Raw genomic sequence first — 16192 nt, 5'->3', positions numbered from 1 at the left:
CCCAGCCTATCCCCAGCACTACTATTACTTCCAGCCTGCCCCCTGATCTGCAATACTACTACTCCTATCCTGCCCCTGCTCTGCACTACTACTATTCCCAGCCTGCCCTCTAATCAAAACTGCTACTCCCACCCTGCCCCCTGCTCCACACTACTGCTATTCTCATCCTGTCCCCCACTTCCCAGTACTACACCCATGAGGCCCCCTGCATACCACTACTAATCCCATCATGCCCCCTCTGGTGGCGGAGTGTATGGAACTTGTGCTTCAGGTGTGGGCTATAGGCTAACCTGCCCTTCCCACTGGCCTCACAGTACAGTAGCTTTACTAACTACCAAGCCCACCTCTGGAACATATGTTACCATTACCCACCCTATCCCCAGCCTCCAGAACATATTTTACCCCCCAGGCCAGGGACATACACTACCCATCATACCCCCCAGTCCCCTAGACACAGTACTCCACAACCCAGGGACATTCAACATCCAATCGATTTTTTTTTAATATGGGCTAATGTGTTTTGTTGTTTTCTGTACTGCTCAATGGCCCTCATTCCGAGTTGTTCGCTCGCTAGCTGCTTTTAGCAGCATTGCAAACGCTAGGCCGCCGCCCTCTGGTAGTGTATCTTAGCATAGCAGAATAGCAAACGAAAGATTAGCAGAACTGCTACTAAATATTTCCCTGCAGTTTCTGAGTAGCTCCAGACCTACTCCTAGATTGCGATCACCTCGGTCCGTTTAGTTCCTGGTTTGACGTCACAAACACGCCCTGTGTTCGGCCAACCACTCCCCCGTTTTTCCAGCCACTCCTGCCTTTTTACCTGGCACGTCTGCGTTTTTTTAGCACACTCCCTGAAAACAGCCAGTTTCCGCCCAGAAACACCCACTTCCTGTCAATCACACTACGATCTCTCGATCGAGGAAAAAATTGTGTTCGAGCTTGTGCAAATCTCCAAAGTTTTGTGTTAAATTACTGAATGCATGCGCGCTGCGTACCATGCGCATGTGCATTTCCACCAACGAGCAAACAACTCGGAATGACCAGCAATGTTTTTTATTTTTTTGTAGGGGCTAATGTGTTTATTGTCTGTGGTGGCCACCGTGTATGTTTTTCCTATGGGGGCCAATGTGTCTTATTATTTTCTTTTGCAATATTTATCATTTGTGCATGCATCTGAGTTGTACCGCACATGCATCCTGAAGGTGTTCATACAAAGTTTTAGTACAGATTCAGACACATGCACCAAGACGTGTATTAGAAATATGTGGGGCTTTCCCAGGCAGTTACAGGGGGTTGGCTATAGACAGAGGCGGATTGGCCATAGGGTTTACAGGGAAGATTCCCGGTGGGCCAACGCACCCGTGGGTCCTGTTTTGTTTGAGGACATGTGGTCCTTTTCATAGACATAATGAATAAGATGCAAAATAATTTGCATATATGAAAATTACTTTGCCTGTGATTGCAGATGATCTAGTGTATGCTCTGTCTGCCTGCTTGGCTGACATATTAGATTGAGTGAACAGTGATTGGGATACGGTTGGTGTAATAAGCAAGAAAATATATATTTCTGAAGAATGATATAGTTTCCTAAATTCTGAAGGTGTATCATATAATGTGCTCATAACATTTAATTTTATTTATTTTTAACTTCCCCCTTGATGCTGGACATGCCCACTATCTGGAAAGTCTTGGGGGGAGGGTGCTGCTGCCATGGCCCATGGGTAGACCTTACACCACTGGTGCTGCCCATGCGGGGCCATTAGTACAAATTTTTCCAGGGACGCTTTTTGTTCCCAATCCACCCCTGGCTACAGAGACAATGGCGGTCATTCCGAGTTGATCGCATGCTGTCGATTTTCGCAGCGCAGCGATCAGGTTACTACTGCGCATACGTACAGGTACAAACAGCATTGTTGCTGTGCACTGCTTCTAGCGACGATTCCATTCACACAGCCGTTCGCAAGGAGATTGACAGAAAGAGGGCGTTTATGGGTGTCAACTGACAGTTTTCTGGGAGTGGTAGGGAAAACGCAGGCGTGTCCAGGCGTTTGCAGGGTGGGTGTCTGACATCAATTCGGGACCGGACAGGTTAAAGTGATCGCAAGGGCTGAGTAAGTTCAGAGCTACTCAGAAACTGCAAAAACTTTTTCGTCCAGCTCGGATGCACATGCGATCGCACACTTGCAAAGTGAAAATACACTCCCCCGTGGGTGGCGACTATACGTTTGCACGGCTGCAAAAAGTAGCTAGCGAGTGATCAACTCGGAATGAGGGCCAATGTTTTGAGGCCATACAGTATCCACTCTTTTTTTTATTTCTTGGGGAGATCACTGTGGTTTTTTTTCCCCTGTGGGAGACAATGGGGTAAATTTAACAAAAAACACCTTGACCTCCTACAGTAAAAAAACACATCCAAACACTGTGGGGTATATTTACTAATATGGGAGCTCTATTTAAGATAGGATGTTGCCCATAGCAACCAATCAGATTCCAGGAATTATCTTCTAGAAGGTGCTAGATAAATAAGGAGTAGAATCTGATTGGTTGCTATATGCAACATCCCATGTTAAATATAACCCCATCTTAGTAAATTTACCCCACAGTGCTTGTTTGTGTTTTTTTTTACTGTGGGGGTCAATGTGTTTTTGTTTCCTGTGGTAGCTAATGTGCTTTTTTTTCTGTTGGGGATAAATGTGTTTTCCTTCCTGTGGGGGCCAAAGTGTTTTATTGTTTTCTGTAGAGACCAATGTCTGTTCGTTTCCCGTGTTGGCCAATATGTTTTTTTTCCTGTGGTGTTCAGTGTGTTTTGTTTTTCCCCCTTGTGTGTGTGGGGTGGGGGAGTGTGTGTGGGGAGGGGGGTGGCGGGTTAGTGTATTTTATTGTCAATGTGTGTGTTTTTTCTTGTTTGGGCCAATGTGTTTTACTTTTTTCCTGTGCAATGTTTTTCTTCTGAGTTGCACCATGCATTCATCCTGAGTTGCATTAAAGATTCAGACGCACGCACCAAGAAGTGTATTAGGAATGTGTTGGGCTTTATTAGGTGGTTACAGTGGGTTGGCTGTAGATACACTGAATTCCTCACATGCTTACATTGGAGGCCATCTTAGAGTCTCAATGGTGCGACTGATGATGGTGTCAAAAGGCACACAAAGCATTATTGCAGCATCTATAGACACTGAAAGTGGGCATCTCAGCCTTGCGTATTCAGCTGCATGAATGTATGCCAGGTAAGTGCATTGTAGTGTGATTAGCCTAAAGTCACAGACACAACTGCAGCAAAAACTGCAGGGAAGGCGACATTTGCATCCAACTCAGAATCAGGCCCTATGAGGAGGGATCCCACCCCCTTTGACAGACTCCATTCCCTCTGGGCTGCATAAATTTCCTGGACTGGTTTTCCATCCCAATCCGCCCCTGCCAGAATGACATCCTAAAAATAATTTAAGAAAGGTGGATAAGATGCTTAAAATGGAGTTGATTGATGCCACTGGGCATGTACACTAGTACTTATCACTGACAAAGTCTCATAGTAAAGTCTATAAAGGTCTCAGTGGGAGATGTATCAAACCTTCTAAAGATGACAAGTGGAAAAGTAAGCGGTCAGCTTCTACTGTAGTTCTCATTTATCTAAAGTACATTCTATTAAACAATAGATCTTAAGTGTATATATAAAACTATATAGGGTAGATTGATAGAATAAATTTGAAGATGAGTCTGACCCATCTCAGACCAATGATGGCTGAAATGTCTAGTTATTCTTAATAATAGAGTAGAGCATGAAGAAGTCTGACTATTCTGTTTCCATATTATTAGCTAGAAAGTTTCTTAAAAGCCTTTTGTATTTACAACTTTGTATTAGCTTATGTGCCCTCGGAAACAGCAGACATCGATCTCTCCATTATCTACTACTTCTAAGGATGTAGCAGCTCCATCAACTGTACTATTAGCACATGACTGTCAGCCCATCAGGTTACTTGGTACTGTCAGCAGCTGTCAAGAACTTTTCCTGTTCTGGGTGATTTAATATGTTACAGCAGGTGTCAGTTATATTATCTTACAAGTCAAATTTCTCTTACCGTAGCTGCTATGAACTTTCTCTGAGGTAGAACTTTAAATATTTTTACCATTCTTTTTTCTCTAGTTTTACTAACTTACAAAAACATTAAAATTTACATTTGTGTACCAATTTCATCCTGTATAAACTAAAATGTATCTTGTTTAAGTATTAATTTCCGACGTTGCTAATTTTCACCCTTCCTCAGATTGTCGCTCACTTTCTCGACAAATGTGTATGCCGCCACCAACCAGCGATGCGCGGCCCTACAGGTCGTTAATGACTCTCACTGTTGGGCGTGAAGGCAGCTCAATTTGGACTGTCGTCCAAGAGCTGCTTGCATGGCCCGGCCGCTGCGTGACGTCACTGAGCAGTATGAACGTCATATCGCTCAGTGTGTATGCTCAGCCGCCGACCGTTCTGGCCTGGGAGGGGAAACACTAGGCAACGTCGCCAGGGCCGGTTCCGGGGCTTCTTACGCCCCGGGTGGCATTAGGAGGCGTGGCTTCATACAGGGGGCGTGGTCAGTTACGCCCCCCTGTACTGTAGTAGGATGTGCGGTGCGCGATGACGTCATCGCGCACCGCACAGCAAAGGTCCTCTCCACGAAGGAAAACTAGACGCTAAGCATCTAGTTCCCTTCGTGGAGAGGAACTTTGCTGTGCGGTGCGCGATTACGTCAACGCGCACCGCACATCATTACCGTAAAGGTCCTCTCCACGAAGGGAAACTAGACGCGTAGCGTCTAGTTTCCCTTCACAACGGGCATCCGACGAAGGGAAACTAGACGCATAGCGTCTAGTTTCCCTTCACAGCGGACAGCGGGCAGCGGCACGGGGGGCCAGCAGCAGCGGATCTTGCCATGGTGCGGCACCCTCCGGAAGGCGCCGGCGCCCTCCGGAAGGTGGCGCCCCGGGCTAAAGTCCTGCTTGCCCGTGGCAAGATCCGCTACTGAACGTCGCTCACAGAGCACATCGCCTAGTGTATACCCACCTCTAGTGTGCTTTTGAGTCCCTATTTATTTTACAACTAATTTTCACTGCAAGAACCATCTACAAATGTTTTTTCATTTTTTTTTATATCATTTCTAAAGGAGAACGGAAGTGTACAGCACTGAAATTGTTGTTCTATACTGTAGCCTTCTCAGTCCTCACTCATTTTCAGATTTCAGTGTAATGTTTTCCTAATCATTTCATTCTGCTGACAGGCTACAATGAAAACAGGAGATTATGTGACCTGCATTACAAATGTAGCATCCAACCAATCTGTTCTTTCATTGTATGTTGTAGCTGAAAGCACACAGTAACAGTCATCTCAATTAGTCCGAGAGCAGTTTGTGTGCTATTTTAAAGAATGTCTAAAATCACAAAATAACAGTGTATTCAAGTTTCCATGGTAACTATAGTACCAAACCTTTTTATAGAGCTGCAGGGGATCTTTCAAACATGAATTATACCAGCATGTAGATCTGACATTAACCCCCCCCCCCCCCCCCCCCAAACAAAAATAAAAAAACCTCCTTTGATTGATGTTTATTAATCTGTTACCTAATATGATTCTGAAAGCAGTCATTCAAGCGTCAGTATGCATTGTTAAAAATAAATATATAATAGCTGAAACAGAAAATAATGTTAAAAGAACTAACAAAAAAAATAGCCGAAGAACATTGTGTGAGAAGCAAGTTACTAATAAGCTAATGTACAGTATGTGGAATAATAATTGTATTTTACAAATAAACTGAAAATAAACTCATTAGAGTTCATATATAGTTGGATTGTAGGTTTGTTTTGTATTGTATAAAATATGCATTTCTGTATTGCGTATGTGAGCAGAAAACTGACACGACTCCTTACACATAAAGGTCTGGAACAACGGAGGAAGGGGAAGTCAAGCATAATCTGAGTACTGTAATGATGTGTTTACTGTATATAAATGAACTGGCATACAAATAGACTGGTGTACAAAGGCATATGTTAGCACCAGGGGTGGTCTTCAGGTTGCCGATACCAGCACCAGGGGTCGAACATAAACCCTGGTGCAAAATGCAGTAAGCACTGATCATTATGAAGACTAGCTGATTATGTGTGGAGGGTGTAAATCCTTAGTGTGGCTGCTATATTATCTGACGTTGCAGCCATTTATTTGCATTATTATTTATTTACCAAGTATATCCCCTATTGTATATGGTACCAGCTGCCGTGCATAATGGGATTTGCTGAGCAGGGGCTTATTTCTTTCTTTTTTATTTCAAATGACTGCTATCTTGAGTGCAATTGACTGTAAATGCAATCATCATTATTTTCAGCATGATGTCACATTAGGACTTGTAGATTTTGTAGATGAATGACTTGGGTTGCAAGCTTAAATATTTTTGATCCAAATATGAACTTGTGCACAATTCTTTAATTTTGCTAGATATATACAGCTATACAATATCTATATATATTATTTTAAAGGGAAAGACAATGGATGTTTGTATTTATTGTAATTGTATTTTCTGAATTTACTTTGTACTTTTATTTTGTATTTGTCTCTGTATTTAACCACTACCCTGGCCTATTGACATCACCACAGCCAGCTGGCTTTTTCAATGATTATGTGACGTAATTGGAATGACACCAGCTGCCACACTCTTTCTGTACATGTAAGCAGAGTGGTTGGGGAGCCAGTGGCAAATTATTGTATATGTATATGCATATGACTGAGGCACACCAAAGTTTTATTGCATGTTGTGGAGGGAAATTATTTTGTTCACTTGAGCCACATTGCCAAGGTCATTGGTGACTATCCATCCAGCATATATCTTAGTTGAGTGGTCTGCAATTGTAAAGTTATTTTTTTTTGTAGTATAGCAAAACTGTGCCACATGCCGTGCTCTAATCCCTATTTACATTGAGAATATCTTTTTTCTAAAAGACTGCAATAGTTACAAGAAAATAGTTTAACCACCGCATTTTCTTTTCACATGTGGCGTCACTGGAAATGTGGAATTTTTGGCTACTTCCAGTTATTTCTGATAACCGCTGATACAGCTAATTACGGAGGAAAACAATCAAAATACTGGACAAAGCATACATGGAGACCATGGAGATTTTCAAGATAAAAGGATTGGGTCTCAACAGTGCCTGACAATATTTGTAATTATTCTTCTGTTAGTGCTACAACGGTAAATTCTTATAACTCCTGCTGAAGTGGTACATGATGAAGAGGAATTCTATGGCAATGCCTTTTTTTGTCAGGGTAGTGGGGGAGGGGTGTTAAGCGATGTCCCACAATTTATTTAGCTAAAAAAATAGTTGCACTTTTCCAGTAATATAGCAGAAGAATACATCCATTCTAATACAAAAACTGCAAAATCTGGCTCATTTATTCTAGTTTTACCAATACTCTGACCCCAGAATGATATATCTCTACTGATGAAAATCTGCTACTATACAAAGACAGTACATACCTTCCAAATGTGCTCAGATTGGATTCAATATCTACAGTTTATGTATTGAGAATCCATATCTGGCTTTATATGGTCCAGTATTAAATATACAGAAAGATAGACAAAGACTACTGAGAATTGCCGCTGTCTTTGTAAATTGTAATGATGAACATGAAACCCTTGATTAATAATGGATACTGTTTCACCTCCAACAATTTTTAGATGTTACCTCAACTGATTGTTTTATTATTTCCATATCAAACCATTTTATATTGGAACTCCTAGGATGAACAGGAAAGGTATCCCAGATGCTCTAAAGAAAAAGAATCCACAAAGGGAAGAAATCATAGGATAGCAAAGAAGAAAGGTGGAAAAGTTCAACACTAAGGGGGAATTCAATTTGCCCCTGTAATTTACCACACGCTAACTGATCTCCCAGGACTATAAAATTAGCCCTGTAGACAGCCTGCAGTTAATGGGGATTTCTTTGGGGGTCTGAGCAGACACCCCCAAAAAGTCCTGCTAAATTGTGACACTTTTTTACATGTAGGACCGGGAATTTATGCCAGATTCTATGTGATAATGCCCCAAACATAGTTAATATAACAAATTAGAAAATGGGGTTCTAACTGAATAGCCCTAAGTGTTAAAGACCAAGGCTACCACCCTTTTTCACAACCTTTAAATGAATGAGTCTAATTGATTTCCCTCTATATGGACATCTGCATTTTGGCCATAGTCAATAACATTGAGGTTGTGGAAATTCAAACAAGCCAAGTCAACCATGTAGTCGACAATAATATCACTATGGGTAGAATAGATCAACATCATATAAGTCATGAAAGGGGTAAGAAAATCTACATAAACATTTTTTAATAACCTACTGGACCAAGGACTTTGGAATCAAACCCAAAATGTGTCAAAAACCATTTACAATTAAGACTGAAGTTACTGGAGTTGTCCATTTAAAATACCCATCCTGCAGAGACTTGGATGTTAAAATGGGGTTAGCCAGGGACCAGCAAGAACCCTTTACGGCCAAATAAGAAGTGTGTCTCTGAATTTGTTCCTCCAACAGAGATGAACGACAATCCAGCAAGAATATATATTGTTCAATGCTCAAAGAAAAGTGACAAGAAAATAGTGAGATGTTGGATTTTGCACTGTACCATGTTTTTAAGCTATGGGCGGGATGTAATACAGCCCAAGTTCATGCCGCCCTATATCTTACAGAAAAAATAAAATTGTGTTAAATAGATATTATTCTACATCATTCATTTGTAATTATTAATCACCAATACAGTTCTATTAAAATGTTAGCTAAATGTTTGGTTGTATTTTACATTGTAAATGTGAGTTTAGATTTGTTAGTAATACTGTACAGACTAAATTCAGTCTTATGTAAATGATACTTGATTACAGTATTATATTGTGTACAAATTGAGTTACAATTTTGTTACTCTAAGTAAGTCTACACAATAATGCACTGGTGGCCAACTAACAAATCTACCCAATGCATTTCATCACGATGGAGCTACTGTATATCTCAATACTCAAACGTCCTCAGGGGTTTACCACTGTGTAAGTGTGAGCGATGAGACATAGCTGCATTGTGACAAAACACGTTGGGTAGATTCACTGCTTGGTTGCTTTCAGATTAGATCAATTTTATTATGTATGTTTATAGTGGTAAAACTATGCAAAAAGGATTACACTATATGTCTTTGTTTTTATATATTTTAAAAAATGTATTATGGAGTCATAATTAAAATACAGACACTTCTGTTATTGGGCATCGTGTGGAATCTTTTCAAGCAATCAGATAAGCCCAACATTTATTTATTTATGATATGGATTCACTTCAAATAAAGTTGCTCTATAGTTGTTGCCTACACTTTGTTGCACTCAGAGGAACCCTTGTCCTTTGTTTATTTTAGAATTAAGGAGTTGGTGTGAAGTCTGTCAAATAGTATCCGGCACTCAGGGACAAATGACCATGCAGAAAACAACAAGTAGCTTCAACGTTTCGGGGTATTTATCAAGACGGGTCAGAGATATACATGAATCAAGGCACCGGGGCACATTGCCATCAGAATAATAGGATTTTAATAACCTACCGGTAAATCCTTTTCTCGTAGTCCGTAGAGGATGCTGGGGTCCATTTTAGTACCATGGGGTATAGATGGTTCTGCAGGAGCCTTCGGCACTTTAAGACTTTTTAACAGTGTGAATTGGCTCCTCCCTCTATGCCCCTCCTCCAGACCTCAGTATAGGAACTGTGCCGAGGAGACGTACATTTTCGAGAGAGGAATTACTAATAAACTTGTGGCGAGAGTCACACCAGCTCACACCATACACAAAAAACATGTCGGCTAACATGGCCCTTAACATAACTCATGCCAACCAGCATGTATAACGCAACAGCAACAGCTGTCAACATCTAAGCACATGTGTGCAAAAAGATAAACGTAATCAGCAGGAAAAAATGAGCACTGGGCGGGCGCCCAGCATCCTCTACGGACTACAAGAAAATGATTTACCGGTAGGTTATTAAAATCCTATTTTCTCCTACGTCCTAGAGGATGCTGGGGTCCATTTTAGTACCATGGGGATGTACCAAAGCTCCAAGTATGGGTGGGAAAGTGGTAATGTTCCTGCAGAACTGACTGACCAAATTTTAGGTCGTCAGTGGCCAAGGTGTCAAACTTATAAAACTTAGCAAACGTGTTTGCACCTGACCAAGTAGCAGCTCCGCAGATTTGCAAAGCCGAGACACCTCGGGCAGCCGCCCAGGACGAACCCACTTTCCTAGTAGAGTGGGCTTTTATCAAAGTCGGTAATGGCAATCCTGCTGTGGAATGAGCGTGCTGAATGGTACCCCTGATCCAGCACGCAATAGTCTGCTTAGAAGCAGGTCCCCCAATCTTGTTGGGGTCATAGAGGACAAACAAAGATTCTGTTTTCCTTATCCTAGCCGTTCTTGCAACATAAGTCCTCAACGCTCTGATGACATCCAAGGACTTTGAGACGGCTGAGGTGTCAGAAGCCACTGGCACCACCACTAGTTGGTTGATATGAAAAGAAGACACAACCTTCGGAAGAAAGTGCTGACGTGTTCTCAGTTCAGCCCTATCTTCATTAAATATTAAGTAAGGACTCTTGTGTGACAGAGCTCCTAACTCAGACACTCGTCTGCCTGAGGCCAAGGCCAACAGCATGACCACTTTCCAAGTGAGAAACTTCAACTCTACCTCTTGTAGAGGCTCAAACCAGTCTGATTTAAGGAACTGCAACACCACATTAAGATCCCATGGTGCCGCAGGAGGCACAAAGGGAGGTTGGATGCGCAGATCCCCCTTCACGAACGTCTGGACCTCAGGAAGAGAAGCCAATTGTTTCTGAAAGAAAACTGACAAGGCCGAAATCTGAACCTTGATAGATCCTAATCTCAATCCAGCATCCACACCCGCCTGTAGAAATAGGAGAAGTCGTCCTATTTGAAACTCCACCACAGGAGACTTCTTGGATTCACACCAAGATACATATTTTCTCCAAATACGATGGTAATGCTTGGACGTTACCCCTTTCCTGGCCAGAATAAGTGTGGGAATGACTTCATTGGGAATACCCTTACAGGCTAGGATCTGGTGCTCAACAGCCATGCCGTCAAACGCAGCCGCGATAAGTCCTGATAAACTAACGGCCCCTGCTGAAGCAGGTCCTCGCGAAGAGGAAGAGGCTGAGGATCTTCCAGTAATAACTCTTGAAGATCTGGATACCAAGCCCTCCTTGGTCAGTCTGGAGCAATGAGTATTGCTCGAACTCTTGTTCTTCTGATGATCTTGAGAACTTTTGGAATAAGTGGAAGTGGAGGGAACAGATACACCGACTGAAACACCCACTGGGTCACCAGTGCATCTATTGCTATTGCTTGTGGGTCTCTCGACCTTAAACAATATTTCTGAAGCTTCTTGTTCAGGCGTGATGCCATCATATCCACTTGAGGAACGCCCCAACGACTTGCCACCTCCGCAAAGACTTCTGGATGGAGGCCTCATTCTCCTGGATGGAGATCGTGTCTGCTGAGGAAGTTTGCTTCCCAGTTGTCCACTCCCGGAATGAAAATTGCCGACAGAGCTTTTGAATGTCTTTCTGCCCAGAGAAGTATCTTTGTCACCTCTGCCATTGCTGCTCTGCTTTTTTTTCTGCCTTGACGGTTTATGTAAGCTACTGCCGTTACATTGTCTGACTGAATCTATATGGGATGACCTTGAAGAAGGTGTGCCGCATGATGAAGACTTTTGTACACAGCTCTCAACTCCAGAATGTTTATGTGAAGTCGAGTTTCTTGACTTGACCACCTTCCTTGGAAGCTTTTGCCTTGCATGACTGCTCCTCATCCTCAGAGACTTGCATCCGTGGTCACCAGGATCCGGGCCTGAATTGAATCCCGAACCTGCGCCCCTCCAGGAGGTGAGACATTTGTAGCCACCACAGGAGTGAAATTCTGGCTTTTGCTGACAAGATTATCTTTTGATGCATGTGGAGATGCGACTCAAACCACTTGTCCAGTAGGTCCCACTGGAAGACCCTCGCATGGAATCGGCCATATTGTAGCTCCTCGTAAGCCGCTACCATTTTCCCCAACAGGCGAATGCACTGATGAATTGATACTTTTCTTGGTCTCAAAAGTTGTTTGACCATGCTCTGAATCTACTGAGCCTTTTCCACCGGTAGAAAAACTCTCTGTACCTCGGTGTCCAGTATCATTCCCAAAAATGATAACCTCATCGTCGGTTCCAACTGAGATTTTGGAAAGTTGATGATCCAACCGTGCTGTTGAAGTACCGTCTGGGATAATGCTATGTTTTGGATTAGCTTGTCCCAGGATCTCGCTTTTATGAGGAGATCATCCAAGTATGGAATTATGTTGACTCCTTGTTTGTGAAGGGGAACCATCATCTCCGCCATGACCTTGGTGAATATTCTCGGAGCCGTGGAGAGCCCGAATGGTAATGTCTGGAATTGGTAGTGGCAATCCTGAACTGCAAACTTCAGGTATGCTTGATGTGGCAGGTAAATGGGGACATGCAAGTAAGCATCCTTGATGTCCACTGACACCAGAAATTCCTTTTCTTCCAAACTGGAAATCACCGCTCTCAAGGATTCCATCTTGAATTTGAATCTTTTCAAATAAAGATTCAGAGATTTTAAGTTTAAAATCGGTCTGACCGAGCCATCCGGCTTCGGTACTACAAACAGGCTTGAATAAAAGCCTTGATTCCTTTGTTCGGCAGGAACCAAGGCAATTACTTTGTCTTGACATAATTTGTGTATTGCGTTCAGGACATTTGTGCTGTTTTGAACAGAAACTGGCAAGGCTGATTTGAAAAATCGGCACGGGGGAAGGTCTTGAAATTCCAACTTGTAACCTTGGGATATTATCTGTAAAATCCAAGGATCCAGGTCTGAGCGAAACCAGACCTGGCTGAAAAATAGTAGACGTGCCCCCACCCGATCGTACTCCCGCAGAGGAGCCCCAGCGTCATGCTGTGGCTTTTGCAGAAGTAGTTGCTGACTTCTGCTCCTGGGAGCCTGAGGGTGGTGTAGGTTTTCTACCTTTTCCTCTCCCTTTTCTTGTGAAAATGGGGTACTTTTAGCCTTTTTGTACTTGTTGGGCTGAAAGGACTGCATAGTATGAGAATGATATAATTTTTTAGCCGGCGTAGCTGCCGACGGTAGAAATGCTGATTTGCCAGATGTAGTAGTTGATATCATGGCATCTAGTTTCTCTCCAAAGAGGGCCTCACCATTGTAGGGGAGCGCCTCAATATTTATTTTGGATTCTGCGTCAGCATTTCATTGGCATATCCATCGCCATAGCAGAGGCACATGAGCCCAGTAAGCCTACATCCGTCATAGCCTCAACCAAGTAACCTGCAGAATCTTTGATATGATCTAGAATTTGCAGCATGTCATCTTTATTGACCGTGTCAATATTAACAATCAAGTTATCTACCCACTTTTCGACTGCGTTACCTACCCACGCAGAAGCAATTGTGGGCCTGAGCAACATACCTGTAGCAAGATAGATGGACTTTAAAGTCATCTCTAATTTGCAGTAGGCAGGTTCTTTTAATGAAGCTGACCCTGGGGCAGGTAAAATGATTTTATTTGACAACCTAGAGACTGAGGTGTCTATCATTGGGGGTGACTCCCACTTACGCCTATCCTCTTCAGGGAAAGGGTACGCTACCCGCAACTTTTTAGGGATAGCAAATCTCTTTTCCGGGTTAGCCCAGGATTCCTCAAAAAATGTATTTAAGTCCTTAGACGGAGGAAAAGTCACCACCTGTTTTTTATTTAATTTAAAATAATCTTTTTCCTCAGGTGGAGGTGTTGTGTCAGGAAATTCCAACACCTCTTTTATAGCGACTATCATACATTGAATGCTCTTAGCCAGTTTGGGGTCTACCCCCCTCAAATCCCCAGTGTCGACATCAGTGTCAGAATCTGTGTCAGTGTCCCTTTGCATAATTTGGGCCAGGGACCTTTTCTGGGAACTGGAGGAGTCCCAAGTGGATGATGTGGAACAATCAGCAAATAGAGCATCTTTCACAGACTGTCTCCAATGCTTTGTCTGTTCCTCAGACTCAGATAATTTTTTTTGCTAGTTTAGCCATATTACTCTGCAGCTTTCTCACCCACACAGGCTCAGAACACTCTTGTGCCTCCAAAATGGGTTCCTCTGGGCAAGAGCTTTCTCTAGACATGGTACAAGCGTGTACAGTCACACCACTCACACACACACGGGAGCTAATGGGGACAGACTTACACTAATGTCTGTCAGAGGGACCCAGAGGAATTGCCAGTCCACACCACGCGCCCTATATGTATTGCATACAATGAATATACATATATACCAACACAGCGCTTTATATCCAATGTGAAGCCCGCAGACTTCAATAAATTATGTGCTCCCCTCCCCTCTATAACACCCTGGTGCTTGAATCAGCGATGTGTGAGGAGAAGCAGCGCGCAGGATCAGCGCTCCGGCGTCTCTGTGAGGAGAAAATGGCGCCGATTGAGTGTTACAAGCAATTCTGAGGAGAAGCCCCGCACCCTGTAATGGCGCGGTCCAGCCACAGTTATATAATATTTATACTGGCAGGGGTATGTACACCAGCGGCTCCCTTGTGTGTACTTTAATGCCAGTGAGAGTAAGCATTTATCATGTCCTTCAGAGCACACCCCCCCTGCGCGCTCTGCACCCTGTGCTGAGAGACATGTTTTTGCGCAGCGTCCCGCGCTGCGCTGCTACCTTTATGCCGCCATGATGACCGGAGGGCCCCTCTCTGCAGGTCTCCGGTAAATACTCACCAGCCTTCTGACTTCTGGCTCTGTTAGGGTGTGGCGGCATGCTGTGGGAGTGAGCAGCAGCCAGGCAAGGGCTGTGTTCAGTACCCTTCAGGAGCTAATGGTGTCCTGTCAGCGGAAGCAGAGCCATTAAACTAACTGAGAAGATGGTTCCTACTTCCCTCCCTAAGTCCCACGAAGCAGGGAAGCTGTTGCCAGCAGCTTCCCTGTAAAATAAAAAACCTAACAAAGTCTTTTCCAGCAGAACTCTGTAGAGCTCCACTGGTGTGCATCCAGTCTCCCGGGCACATTTTCTAAACTGGGGTCTGGAGGAGGGGCATAGAGGGAGGAGCCAGTTCACACTTAAAAAGTCTTAAAGTGCTGAAGGCTCCTGCGGAACCGTCTATACCCCATGGTACTAAAATGGACCCCAGCATCCTCTAGGACGTAAGAGAAATATATATAAAAATCAAACACTGGGGGGCCAACAGAATGTGAGGCCTACCTAATCCTCAGTCCTGAATTTGAATTATGAGCAAACTAACTAAATTTCCTACTTACTTTAATCTCCTAGTTTGGTTTTTTGTGCCTTCATTCTTGTGCCTTGTTTTGTGTCAGACCAGCTGCAGGAAGTGTGTGTGTTTGCAGGAAAGGCAGGAACGACCTCCGATACAATGCATCATGATGTGTGTCTCCCTCAAATGGCTGTCAGCAAGCAAATGCAGTCTATACAACCCAGGCCAAGCTGATTGTGACATCACAGAATACGCATCATAGAACACTGATCATAGAACAGGCATCTTACCTAGAGCCCTGCCGACGCAGTGACAGAACCTGTGAGCTGATGGTTTTAATAATCCAATTTCCGCAGCATTCCCATGCGGAAGGTTCTGCGCAGCCAGAGAACCTTCTGTTGAAGAATGTCACACTGCCTGATTAATTTGATTGCATTGTGCTAACAAAATCACTGAGCCAGGAAGGCCAGCAGTCGTCTTGTGGGTGAGTGCATGCGTGCATGTGTGTATGTGTGCACGTGTGTGTGTTTATATATATATATTTATAAGTATATATATATATATATATATATGTGTGTGTGTGTGTGTGTGTTGTGTGGGTATGTCTTATAATTACAGAAATGCCATTAACATCATTGAACACACTATTCTTCTATCCCCAGTACTGTAGTATCTCTTAAGTTTAAACATGTCTACACCTCACCTCCCAGCACTGCATTATATCCCAATGACTGCATACTGTACCTCCCAGCATAACCGCACACCTGAACTACTTCCACAACTGTCACCGCTCACCAAACCTCATCACAATGCAACAGCACTATCACTCCACAGGTG

The 16192-nt window shown here is 43.3% G+C and overlaps 1 long non-coding RNA gene across 1 annotated transcript in view; it reads right to left on the bottom strand.

The window, feature by feature from the left end:
* The window catches only part of LOC134911546 (uncharacterized), a 107704-nt gene extending 92131 nt beyond the window's left edge, over positions 1–15573 (bottom strand). The window contains exon 1 of the long non-coding RNA XR_010176659.1: positions 15402–15573. This is a non-coding gene — a long non-coding RNA (uncharacterized LOC134911546). The remainder of the gene's footprint in view (positions 1–15401) is intronic.
* Positions 15574–16192: the final 619 nt, after the last annotated feature.

This window comes from Pseudophryne corroboree, chromosome 4 (genome assembly GCF_028390025.1).
Source record: "Pseudophryne corroboree isolate aPseCor3 chromosome 4, aPseCor3.hap2, whole genome shotgun sequence".
Taxonomy (NCBI): Eukaryota; Metazoa; Chordata; class Amphibia; order Anura; family Myobatrachidae; genus Pseudophryne; species Pseudophryne corroboree.
Note: the sequence above shows the minus strand (reverse complement) of the source record. Positions and strands in the feature narration are given on the sequence as shown.